Consider the following 12,603-nt stretch of genomic DNA (forward strand, 5'->3'; position numbering starts at 1 on the left):
TGGATGTAATAACAAAACACGTCGTGCAAAATTTCATTCCAATCGGATAAGAATTGCGCACTCTAGAGGCTCAAGAAGTCAAAACCCAAGATCGGTTTATATGGCAGCCATATCAGGTTATGAACCGATTTGAACCATACTTGGCACAGTTGTTGGATATCGTAACAAAACACGTCGTGCCAAAATTTCATTCCAATCGGATAAGAATTGCGCACTCTAGAGGCTCAAGAAGTCAAGACCCAAGATCGGTTTATATGGCAGCTATATCAAAACATGGACCGATATGGCCCATTTACAATACCAACCGACCTACACTAATTAGAAGTATTTGTGCAAAATTTCAAGCGGCTAGCTTTACTCCTTCGGGAGTTAGCGTGCTTTCGACAGACAGACGGACGGACGGACGGACGGACGGACGGACGGACGGACGGACGGACGGACGGACGGACGGACGGACGGACGGACGGACGGACGGACGGACGGACGGACGGACGGACGGACAGACGGACGGACATGGCTAGATCGACATAAAATTTCACGACGATCAAGAATATATATACTTTATGGGGTCTCAGACGAATATTTCGAGTAGTTACAAACAGAATGACGAAATTAGTATACCCCCCATCTTATGGTGGAGGGTATAAAAATCAATTTGTGTTTGTTTGTGTGTTCCTTATAGACTCAGAAACGGCTGAACCGATTTTCTTGAAATTTTCACAGATGGTGCAAATAGGGTACTAAATTTTTATACCCTCCACCATAAGATGGGGGGTATACTAATATCGTCATTCTGTTTGTAACTACTCGAAATATTCGTCTGAGACCCCATAAAGTATATATATTCTTGATCGTCGCGACATTTTATTTCGATCTATCCATGTCCGTCCGTCTGTCCGTCCGTCCGTCCGTCCGTCCGTTCGTCTGTTCGTCCGTCCGTCCGTCTGTCTGTCGAAAGCACGCTAACTTCCGAAGGAGTAAAGCTAGCCGCTTGAAATTTTGCACAAATACTTCTTATTAGTGTAGGTCGGTTGGTATTGTAAATGGGCCATATCGGTCCATGTTTTGATATAGCTGCCATATAAACCGATATTGGGTCTTGACTTCTTGAGCCTCTAGAGTGCGCAATTCTTACGCGATTGGAATGAAATTTTGCACGACGTGTTTTGTTATGATATCCACCAACTGTGCCGAGTATGGTTCCAATCGCTTCATAACCTGATATAGCTGTCATATAAACCGATCTGGGGTCTTGACTTCTTGAGCCTCTAGAGTGCGCAATTCTTATCCGATTGGAATGAAATTTTGCACGACGTGTTTTGTTATGATATCCAACAACTGTGTCTAGTATGGTTCAAATCGGTTCATAACCTGATATAGCTGCCATATAAACCGATCTGGGGTCTTGACTTCTTGAGCCTCTAGAGTGCGCAATTCTTATCCGATTGGAATGAAATTTTGCACGATTAGTTTTGTTATGATATCCAACAACTTTGCCAAGTATGGTTCAAATCGGTCCATAACTTGATATAGCTGCCATATAAACCGATCTTGGGTCTTGACTTCTTGAGCCTCTAGAGTGCGCAATTCTTATCCGATTTGGCTGAAATTTTGCAAGACGTATTTTATTCTTACTTTCACCAACTGCGTCAAATATGGTTCAAATAGGTTCATAACCTGATATAGCTGCCATATAAACCGATCTGGGATCTTGATTTCTTGAGCCTCTAGAGGTCGCAATTATTATCCGATTTGCCTGAAATTTTGAATTTGGAAATTTCGGATCCTCTCATGACCATCAACATACGTGTTTATTATGATCTAAATCGGTCTATAGCCCGATACAGCTCCCATATAAATCGATCTCTCTATTTTACTTCTTGTTTTGCCTAAGAAGAGATGCCGGGAAAAGAACTCGACAAATGCGATCCATGGTGGAGGGTATATAAGATTCGGCCCGGCCGAACTTAGCATGCTTTTACTTGTTTGATATCTGAAGGTGAGGCGGACCCTTACCCTAATTTTCAGAAACGCCAGATCTCGGAGATGGGTGGTGCGATTTAAGCGAAATTTTGTGTGCTCGCATATAGTACCCTAAAAATATAAATTTGGTATCCAAATTTCGGATGGGGTACCTAGGGGGCTGCCCCGCCCTAAAACCTTCCAAATATATATTTAGACCAATTACAACAATATGGGACTCAAATGAAAGGTATTTAGGATAAGAACACGTATCTGATATCCAATTGTCGGACCAAGTTCTAGGGGAACCACCCCAAGCCCCAAAACACCCCTAAATCGGACATATTTACCGACCATGGCAATATGGGACTCAAATAAAAGGTATTTGCGAGTAGAATACGAACCTGATATCCAAATGTTTGACCACGTTTCTGGGGGTCCACCTCTTCCCCAAAACACCCCCCAAACAGGACTTATTTACTGACCATGGGAATATGAGGCTTAAATAAAAGGTATTTAAATGTAGAATACGAATCTGATATCAAAATATGGGACAAAGTGTTTGGGGGGCCGCCTCTCACCAAAAACATCCTCCAAAGGGGACAAATTTACGAACATAGCAATATGGGGCTCAAATTAATGGTCTTTGGAAGTAAAGCACGAATTTGATATCAATATTCGGAAAAAGTGTCTATGGGGCCACCCCACTCCCACAACACCACCCAAATAGTAAGTATTTTCTGACTATTGCAATATGAGGCTCAAATAAGAGGATTTTTAAAGTGGAACATGAATCCGATATATATTTTCAAGGCCAACTCACTGAGTGGCCGCCCATCCCCCAAAACACCCTCCAAGCAGTTCACGTTTGCCGACTATGGAAATATGGGGCTCAAATTAAAGGTGTTTGGGAGTCGACCACGTATCTGATATCAACATTAGAACCAACTGTCTACGAGACGTCCCAACACCATAACAACCCCCAAATAGGACGTATTTGCTAACCAAGACAATTTGAGTCGTAAAGAGAGTGGAACTAAATATTTATAGTTTTCAGACCAATAACCCAAACCGGACATATTTGCTGACTTTTGCAGTAAGGAGTTTAAATGAGATTTAAAAGCGAATTTGATATCCAATTTTGAGGCCAATGGCAATATGAAGTTCAAATAAATCTTATATAGATATATGAGAATAGAGCACGTTGCTGACATATTTTCCGGGCTTAGTGTTTGGGGGACCATCCCAATCCCCAAAATATCCCTAAATCGGCCATATTTACCGACCATGTCAATGTGGAGATTAAATAAAAGGTATTGGGGGTAGAGCAAGAATTGATACCCACTTTCGGGACCAATTTTCTGGGGGTCAACCCCTTTCCCAAAATACCCCACAAGTAGCAATTTTTAAGTGACCAATTTGTGACGAATTTGATATCCAAATGTAGGACCATGTATTTAGGGGACCACCCCTTCCCCAAAATATCACGCAAAGGGTGAAAAATTGTCGACCATGCCAATATGATTAGAAAGATTTGAAAACGAATTTGATAACCTATTTTGGGCCATGTGTTTGGGAGACGCCTCATCGTGTAAACTCCCCTAAACCAATGGCAACATGGGGTTTAAATAAATGGTTTTTGAAAGAAGAGCACGATGCTGATATTTTTCAGGGCCAAGTGCCTGGGAGACCACCTATCCTCCGAAAACACCCCTAAATCAGATATCATGAGAGTAGCGGGCTGAAATAAAGTATTTTAAGAATTGAGTACCCCTTACATCCAAACTTAAATTCGTAGACCAATAAAGATCATATGGGTATTAAATAAAATGCCATATCAATCAATATTTAAACCGTATAATATATAACACAAATCAAAAACAAACACAAACAAGTAAAAGCGTGCTAAGTTCGGCCGGGCCGAATCTTTTATACCCCCCACCAAGGATCGCATTTGTCGAGTTCTTTTCCCGGCATCTCTTCTTAGGCAAAAAAGGATATAAGAAAAGATTTGCTCTGCTATTAGAGCGATATCAAGATATGGTCCGCTTTGGACCACAATATATTATATGTTGGAGACCTGTGTAAAATGTCAGCCAATTCGAATAAGAATTGCGCCCTTTGGGGGCTCAAGAAGTAAAATAGAGAGATCGATTTATATGGGAGCTGTATCGGGCTATAGACCGATTCAGATCATAATAAACACGTATGTTGATGGTCATGAGAGGATCCGTAGTACATAATTTCAGGCAAATCGGTTAAGAATTGCGCACTCTAGAGGCTCAAGAAGTCAAGACCCAAGATCGGTTTATATGGCAGCTATATCAGGTTATGTACCGATTTAAACCATACTTGGCACAGTTGTTGGATATCATAACAAAACACATCGTGCAAAATTTCATTCCAATCGGATAGAGGCTCAAGAACTCAAGACCCAAGATCGGTTTATATGGCAGCTATATCAGATTATGGACCGATTTGAGCCATACTTGGCAAAGTTATTGGATATCATAACAAAACACGTCGTGCAAAATTTCATTCCAATCGGATAAGAATTGCGCACTCTAGATTCTCAAGAAGTCAAAACCCAAGATCGGTTTATATGTCAGCTATATCAAAACATGGACCGATATGGCCCATTTACAATACCAACCGACCTACACAAACAAGAAGTATTTGTGCAAAATTTCAAGCGGCTAGCTTTACTCCTTTGGAAGTTTGCGTGCTTTCGACAGACAGACAGACGGGCGGACATGGCTAGATCGGCATAAAATGTCGCGACGATCAATAATATTAATATTGGGTTGCCCAAAAAGCAATTGCGAATTTTTCATATAGTCGGCGTTGACAAATTTTTTCACAGCTTGTGACTCTGTAATTGCATTCTTTCTTCTGTCAGTTATCAGCTGTTAATTTTAGCTCGATTTAGAAACAAGTAAAAAGGCGTTAAGTTCGGCCGGGCCGAACTTTGGATACCCATCACCTCGGGTATATATTTAAACACCTTTCATCAAAATTCGATGAAAATTTCATACTTTATGTCCCATATCAGTTATATCAACATATGTTCCGATTTGGACCAAATATTATTAAGTAGACTAGCTATATCTAAAAATAAACCGATCTGAACTATATACGACACGGATATCGAAAAGCCTAACATAAGTCACTGTGTCAAATTTCAGTGAAATCGGATTATAAGTGCGCCTTTTAGGGGGCCAAGACTTTAAATCTAGATATCGGTCCACATGGCAGCTATACCCAAATCTGGACCGATTTGGGCCAAGTTGCATAAAAATGTCGAAGAGCCTAACACAAAGCACTATCTAAAATTTCGGCGAAATCGGACAATAAATGCGCCTTGTATGGGCCCAAAACCCTTAATCGAGAGATCGGTCAATATGGCAGCTATGTTCAAATCTGGACCGATATGGGCCAAATTGAAGAAGGACGTCGAGGATCATAACCAAACTCACTATCTCAAATTTCAATGACATTGGACAATAAATGCGTCTTTTATGGCACCAAAACCTAAAACCTAGATATCGGTCTATATGGCAGCTATATCCACATCTGGACCGATCTGTGCGATGTTGCAGAAGTATGTCAAGAGGCTTAACGCAACTCACTGTCCCGAATTTCGGCAACATCGGACAATAAATGAGCATTTTATGGGCCCAAAACTATAAATCAAAAAATCGGTCTATATAGCAGCTATATCCAAATCTGAACCGATCTGGACCAAATTGAAGAAAGATGTCCAAGAGCCTAACACAACTCACTGTCCCAAATTTCAGCAAAATCGGATTATAAATGTGGTTTTTATGGGCCTAACACCAAAAATCGGAGGATCGGTCTATTTGGCAACTATATCCAAATCTGAACCGATCTGGACCAAACTGAAGAAATATGTCGAAGAGCCTAACACAACTCACTGTCCCGAATTTCAGCAAAATCGGATAATAAATGTGGCTTTTATGGGCCTAAGACCATAAATCGGACGATCGGTATATATGGCAGATATATCCAAATCTGAACCGATCTGAGCCAAATTAACGAAGGAAGTCGAAGAGCCTAACACAACTCACTGTCCCGAATTTCAGCAAAATCGGACAATAAATGTGTCTTTTATGGGCCTAACACTATAAATCGGAGGATCGGTCTATATGGCAGCTATATCCAAATCTGAACCGATCTGGACCAAACTGAAGAAATATGTCAAAGAGCCTAACACAACTCACTGTCCCGAATTTCAGCAAAATCGGACAATAAATGTGGCTTTTATGGGCCTAAGACCATAAATCGGACGATCGGTATATATGGCAGATATATCCAAATCTGAACCGATCTGAGCCAAATTAACGAAGGAAGTCGAAGAGCCTAACACAACTCACTGTCCCGAATTTCAGCAAAATCGGATAATAAATGTGGCTTTTATGGGCCTAAGACCCTAAATCGGCGGATCGGTCTATATTGGGGCTATATCAAGATATAGTCCGATATAGCCCATCTTCGAACTTAACCTGCTTATGGACAAAAAAAGAATCTGTGCAAAATTTCAGCTCAATATCTCTACTTTTAAAGACGGTAGCGTGATTTCAACAGACAGACGGACGGACATGTCTAGATCGTCTTAGATTTTCATGCTGATCAAGAATATATATACTTTATAGGGTCGGAAATGGATATTTCGATGTGTTGCAAACGGAATGACAAAATGAATATACCCCCATCCTTCGGTGGTGGGTATAAAAAAGTGTAAACAAGTAAAAGCGTGCTAAGTTCGGCCGGGCCGAATCTTATATACCCTCCACCATGGAGGAGAACTGTGTAAAATGTCAGCCAATTCGAATAAGAATTGCACCCTTTGGTGGCTCAAGAAAATAGAGAGATCGATTTATATGGGAGCTGTATTGGGCTATACACCGATTCAGATCATAATAAACACGTATGTTGACGGTCATGAGAGGATTCGTAGTACAAAATTTCAGGCAAATCGGATAATAATTGCGACCTCTAGAGGCTCAAGAAATCAAGATCCCAGATCGGTTTATATGGCAGGTATATCAGGTTATGAACCGATTTGAACCTTATTTGACACAATTGTTGAAAGTAAGAATAAAATACTTCATGAAAAATTTCTGCCAAATCTATCTGGCCATATAGACTGATCCTTCGATTTAGGGTCTTAGACCGATAAAAGCCACATTTATCATCCGATTTTACTGAAATTTGGGACAGGACGTTGTGTTAGACCCTTCGATATCCTTCTTCAATTTGGCTCAGATCGGTTCAGATTTGGATATAGCTGCCATATAGACTGATTCACCGATTTAGGGTCTTAGGCTGATAAAAGCCACATTTATCATTCGATTTTATTGAAAATTGAGACGGTGAGTTTTGTTAGGCCCTTCGACATCCTTCGTCAATTTGGATCAGATCGGTCCAGATTTGCATATAGTTGCCATATAGACCGATACACCAATTTAGGGTCTTAGGCCCATAAAAGGCGCATTTATTTACCGATGTCGCCGAAATTTTGGCCACTGAGTTAAGTTAAGCCTCTTCATATACTTCTGCATTATGGGACAGATCGGTCCAGAGTTGGATATAGCTGCCGTATAGACCGATCTCTCGATTTAAAGTTTTGAGCCCATAAAAAGCGCATTTATTGGCCGATATTGCCGAAATTAGGGACAAAGAGTTATATTAAGCCCCCCCACATATATGTGCAACTTGGCCTAAATCGGCCCAGATATGAATATAGCTGCCACATAGACCGATATCTCGATTTGAAGTTTTGGGCCCATAAAAGGCGCATTTATTGTCCGATTTCACTGAAATTTGACACAGGGACTTGTGTTAGGCTTTTCGGCATCCGTGTCGTATATGGTTCAGATCGGTTTATTTTTAGATATAGCTACTAAAAGGCCAATATTGTATTATACATTATTGAACAGTGACTTGTACTTATAAGTATTTGGTCCAAATCGGAACATATTTCGCTATAGCTGCTATGGGGCATAAGGTATGAATTTTTAACAAGATTTTGACGAAAGGTGCTTTATATATATACCCGAGATGGTGGGTATCCAAAGTTCGGCCCGGCCGAACTTAACGCATTTTTACTTGTTATTCCTTGTTATACCCCCCACCAAAGAATGGGGGCATACTAATTTCGTCATTCTGTTTGTAACTCCTCGAAATATTCGTCTAAGAGCCCATAAATTATATATATTCTTGATCGTCATTACATTTTAAGTTTATCTAGCCACGTCCATCCGTCCGTCCATCTGTCTGTCGAAAGCACGCTAACTTTTGAAGGAGTAAAGCTAGGCACATGCAATTTTGCACGAAAACTACCTACCTTGGTCGGTTGGGATTGTAAATGGGCGATATCGGCCCATGTTTTGCTATAGCAGCCATATAAACCGGTCTTGGATCTTGACTTCTTGAGCCACTAGAGGGCGCAATTTTTATCCGATTGAGCTGAAGTTTTGTTATGACTTTCAATAACTGTGTTAAATATGGTTTAGATCGGTATATTACCTGACATAGCTGCCATATAAACCGATCTGGGATCTTGACTTCTTGAGAGTCTAAAGGGCGCCATTCTTAACCGATTTAGCTAAAATTTGGCATGAAGTGTTTTGTTATGACTTCCAACCACTGTACCAAGTATGGTTCAAATCGGTCCTTAACCTGACATAGCTGCGATATAAACCGATCTGGGGTCTTGATTTCTTGGGCCTCTAGAGGGCGCAATTACTAACCAATTTGGCTTAAATTGTGTACAACGGCTTCTCCCATGACCTTCAGCATTTGTTTCATATATGGTCTAATTTGGTCTACAGCATGAAACAGCTTCCAAATATTCCTATTTTACTTCTTGGGCCCCTAAAGGGCACAATTCTTATTCGAATTGGCTGAAATTTTACACAATTACTTCTACTTTGATCTCAAACATACCGTTTAATTATGATCCGAATCGAACCATAACTTAATATAACTCCAATAGCTTGGAAAATCATTAATTTTATCCCTTGTTTGCCTAAAAGAGATAGCGGGAAAAGAACTCGACAAATGCGATCTATGGTGGAGAGTATACAAGATTCGGCCCGGCCGAACTTAGCACGCTTTTACTTGTTTGATTATTAAGAGATACCGTGCAAATAACTTGACAAATGCTGTACATTGTTGTAGGGTATATGAGATTCGGTCCGGTCGAACTTAATATGCATTGTCTTAGTTTTTTATAATATTGGAATAAATGGCAACACTGAAAAGTTATAAATACATCGACTTATACTTGCATACACATGTACATACATATTATATCTCAGCATCTATGATAAGGTTAACACAAATTGGGAGGAGAGCTGGAATATAGCCGGTCTATTATTTATTCGCTGTTGTTGTAGTTTTTGCTGTTGCGAACTTTTGACCCGATTTGCGAAGGCGGTGTGCATTTCGCCCGTTTTTAATTTTGTTTTGGTGCCAAACACTCGAACAACCAAACAACACTATGGGCCTTGGCCAGAGGTAGGAGTGGGGCAGACGTGGGTTTAGTTGTGTGGAAGAGTAATTTTTGGACGAATTCAATCTTACATTACTGTGTCGCTGTGGGTTTGCATGTTTGTATTTCACTCTCGCCTCACTTTGATCCAATTCAAACAACGTCACTATTCAATTTCAAAAGGATGTACGAATCCTTTGCTGTGTGGCTTTGGCTTTACTTGTGGCCTTTTTGTTGATGCTGCTGTTTTGCTTTGGTTATACTTTGGCTCTCTTTTGGTCCTTTTTCACTTGTGTTTCGTTTGCATTTACCTTTAGGTTTTCTTTTTGTACAATATTTGGAATTTTTCACTAAATCAAGACATTTCTGTGCTCCACATCTGTCTGTGGAGTAGAGCGTCTGCCTTTTGGCAAAGGAAACAAACCAACCATCAAAACAAACACAACAAACAGACACACTCTTACAAACCAACCTCTTACACCAACGCTGTATTGATTCTTCGAAAGACACTACACTTGAGGAATACTTCAAAATTTCTGGCAATTCGTTGTGGTTTACCGTTGTGTTTTCATAGAACTTTTCGCGGAACTTATTCACTCACTTGCTTGGTCACAGATCCGGTTAAGGACCATTTGGAGTGGTGCTACGTTTCAATTGGACCAAAATCAAGTATTTCTGTTTTCACAACACTTCACTTTGTCGGAGGCAGATTTCATTGCCAGCGAAAACAGACTTGAGTTTTCATACTTCTTATTAGGATTTCCCTTTTCTTTTCTTTTTTTCACTTTTCCATATTTTCTTGCTTTGTTTGTTGTTATCTTTCTGCCTTTCTTTATGTCTATGTGGTTATATCTCTTTAATGACACTTTAGTCGATATTTTTGGCATAAATTATCACATTTGCCGTTTATAGGCATTTTATTATTTATTGTAGAAGCATTGCCTTCATAAGCCAAAATAATACACACAAGAATCCAAAAAAACAACTTTACGTTTGTTTTCCGTTTGTACGCAACGTTCTCTTTAGCCAACGTTTTCACAACTAATTAGAATTGGTGTTTATTTTTCACATTTTTCCCTGAGAGCAGACAGCCTATTCTTTGCTATAAAATTTGAGGGCTCTCTTTGAAGGATATGCTGGACATATACAGAGATTTTCTTATTGCTTATATTTCACCAACAAGGTTTGTGGTGTTATTCTTTTGAGCGGCAGTACGCATGCTTTACTCTCCGTCCCTTAGTTGTTTGGCAAACCTTTTTCTTTTTCGTGTGTTTCCAGTTTTGCTATAAAAAATTTCTTTACATTCGCTATCAACAGTTGAAAGTAAAAAGTTCCCCTTATTTCGATATCCACCTTCATAAGATGGGTGAATAGCAATTTTACGCACACGAACTTTTACATCCACCACCATGCAAATTTTCCCATGAACATGCCACTAAGGGACTGCGGCAAACTCCTCACTTATCATAGAGTGCTCTCCGATTCAAATTTCAAACTCAATGAAAAGGGGCCTCCTTTTTATAGCCGAGTTCGAAGGGCGACACCTTTTTGGGGAGAAGTTTTAAAATGGCATAGTACCTCATAAACATCGCCAACATTAGGAGGGCATAACCACATCTGAAAATTTGTTCTGATGTTCTCGCCCGGATTCGAATCAACGGTGGCCTCTCACACACCACCAAAGGATTTTTAATTACCCGAAATATCGATGTGTAAACCATTTATTACACCCACCACCGAAGGATGGGGGTATATTCATTTTGTCATTCCGTTTGCAACACATCGAAATATCCATTTCCGACCCTATAAAGTATATATATTCTTGATCAGCGTAAAAATCTAAGACAATCTAGATATGTCCGTCCGTCTGTCTGTTGAAATTACGCTACAGTCTTTAAAAATAGAGATATTGAGCTGAAACTTTGCACATATTCTTAATTTGTCCATAAGCAGACTATATCTTGATATAGCCCTTCATATAGACCGATCCGCCGCTTTAGGGTCTTAGGCCAATAAAAGCCACATTTATTATCCGATCTCGCTGAAATTTAGGATAATGAGTTGTGTTAGGCCCTTCGACACACTTCGTTAATTTGGCTCACATCGGTCCAGATTTGGTTATAGCTGCCATATAGAGCGATCCGCCGATGTAGGGTCTTAGGCCCATAAAAGCCACATTTATTATCCGATTTCGCTGAAATTTGGGACAGTGAGTTGTGTTAGGCCCTTCGACATCCTTCGTTAATTTGGCCCAGATCGGTCCAGATTTGGATATAGCTGCCATATACACCGATCCTCCGATTTATTATCTTAGGCCCATAAAAGCCACATTTATTATCCGATTTTGCTGAAATTTGGGCAGTGAGTCTTGTAGGGCCCTTCAACATCCTTCGTCAATTTGGCCCAAATCGGCCCAGATTTGGATATAATTGCAATATAGACCGATCCTCCGATTTAGGGTCTTAGGCCCATAAAAGCCACATTTATTATCCGATTTTGCTGAAATTTGGGCAGTGAGTCTTGTAGGGCCCTTCAACATCCTTCGTCAATTTGGCCCAAATCGGCCCAGATTTGGATATAATTGCAATATAGACCGATCCTCCGATTTAGCGTCTTAGGCCCATAAAAGCCACATTTATTATCCGATTTCGCTGAAATTAGGGACTGTGAGTAATGTTATGCCCTTCGACATCCTTCGCCAATTTGGGCCAGATCGGTCCAGATTTGGATATAGCTGCCATATACACCGATCCTCCGATTTATTATTATCCGATTTTGCTGAAATTTGGGCAGTGAGCCGTGTAAGGCCCTTCAACATCTGCTGAAATTTGGGCCCAAATCGGCCCAGATTTGGATATAATTGCAATATAGACCGATCCTCCGATTTAGCGTCTTAGGCCCATAAAAGCCACATTTATTATCCGATTTCGCAGAAATTTGTGACAGTGAGTTGTGTTAGGGCCTTCGACATTCTTCGTCAATTTGGGCTAGATCGGTCTAGATTTGGATATAGCTGTCATATAGACCGATCCTCCGATTTACTGTCTTAGGCCGATAAAAGCCACATTTATTATCCGATTTCGCTGAAATTTAGAATAATGAGTTGTGTTAGGCCCTTCGACACA

General features: G+C 40.3%; 1 protein-coding gene across 1 annotated transcript in view; it reads right to left on the reverse strand.

Annotated features, from left to right (window-relative positions):
• The window catches only part of LOC106088346 (uncharacterized), a 331,585-nt gene extending 321,092 nt beyond the window's left edge, over window positions 1-10,493 (reverse strand). Inside the window, exon 1 of the mRNA XM_059361089.1 lies at window positions 9,292-10,493. The gene's annotated coding sequence lies outside the window, so the exon portion shown is untranslated. The remainder of the gene's footprint in view (window positions 1-9,291) is intronic.
• Between the last annotated feature and the right edge of the window lie 2,110 nt (window positions 10,494-12,603).

This window comes from Stomoxys calcitrans, chromosome 1, assembly GCF_963082655.1.
Source record: "Stomoxys calcitrans chromosome 1, idStoCalc2.1, whole genome shotgun sequence".
In the NCBI taxonomy this organism is placed as follows: domain Eukaryota; kingdom Metazoa; phylum Arthropoda; class Insecta; order Diptera; family Muscidae; genus Stomoxys; species Stomoxys calcitrans.